We start from the raw sequence: 1569 nt of genomic DNA on the forward strand, positions 1-1569 counted from the left end.
ATCTTCCTTCTAAAAGCCCATTTGGATCGCAGTGGTTTACTTCCCAGAGGAAGATCTACCAGTTCCAAAGTGTGATTCTGTATAATAGAATCAATTTCACTTTTAATGGCATCTTTCCATATTGGTCATTCCGTAAGAGTCACGATTTCTACACATGTTCGATGCTCATTTTCTAGCAAAGAAGTTATAAAATCTGATTCATTTTCTAATAAACATGTTAGAATATTAAAATCATATTCTAATAGGTAAGCTAGAAAATCTTGAGCAAATGATTTTTCAACTCTAGCTCATTTGCTACGTCTAGGCTTGAGCTCAAGTTTCTTTATAGACCCCACAATATCATTATCCATAGCTTTATCGAAGGTTTATTTCAATGTACTAGGTCCATCATTAGACCTACATGAAAATACATATTCAAATAACGATGCATTTCTTTATTCAATTATCGTGTTCTTATGTATGTTGAACACATGAGACTTATGTAGTAAGAATCGATAGGCACTATTGTTATGTGCATAGCTAATAGGAATTCTACCTTTTCACAACTCATAAGGAATCTAATGGGGAATATACCCCAGGTTTACCAACCCTTACGTACTAAAAACTTGATCATATCCAACTGCACGCATAGCAAGGGTCTTTTCCGACCGTGCTCGACCTGCTAAGAACCTCCGAGAGGCTTTGGAGTACAATAACAGATCAGGCAGACGACGTCCTTGGAACGCCCACACTAAGAACCGTCGTCGAAGGCAATGACCACGCGACTCCAGCCTTTTACCACGAATAGCCGATCAATCGATTGTCTGATAACTCACTCCAGCTCAGACACTTTAAATTAATATAATAGCTTGTACATAGCATATTTTCTAGTATGAAAACTAACTACTGTTGTATTTTATTTTAAAGCAATTAAATCATGATACCTATCTCGGACACCCCGAGTTCAAGAAGATCAATTTCAACAAGGGAAGAACAATCTCTAGATCATAGCATGTCCGGCGATCTCTAGAATCTAGATTGGTATAAAACAGTCCCTATACCACAACGGATCCGACCTTAAACGTCGGCGAAAGATGGTCTCTAGACCATATAAATCCGATTCCTAGGTCGATACAAAATTCGACCTCTATGCCACTATGAAACGGTCCTTAGACCGCAATAAACTTGATCACTAGATTGGTAACACAACCGACCTCAAACGTTGGTGGAAGAGGGTCACTAGACTCTGCTTAATCCAATCCCTAGATCGGTTTAAAGCCCGACCCTGCGTAATCCGATCCCTAGATCGGTTTAAAGCCCGACCTCCGCGTCAGTACACAACAGTCCCTAGACCACGAGAAATTTGATCCCTAAAACGGTGTGAATTCCAACCTTAAACGTTGTCAGAGAATGGTTTCTAATCCCGATCTTAAGATCAAAGTTAGAACCAACCTTTGTGGTAATGAAAAGGGTTCTTGGGCCACAAAAGATTCCAATCCGAAGATCGAGGTAAAACTGACCTCTGTCATAGGCAACCAATACTGAGATCCCTCTTTAGAACCCCCCCCCCCCCCCCCCCCCCCCCCCCCC

This window comes from Ipomoea triloba, chromosome 6 (assembly GCF_003576645.1).
Source record: "Ipomoea triloba cultivar NCNSP0323 chromosome 6, ASM357664v1".
In the NCBI taxonomy this organism is placed as follows: Eukaryota; Viridiplantae; Streptophyta; class Magnoliopsida; order Solanales; family Convolvulaceae; genus Ipomoea; species Ipomoea triloba.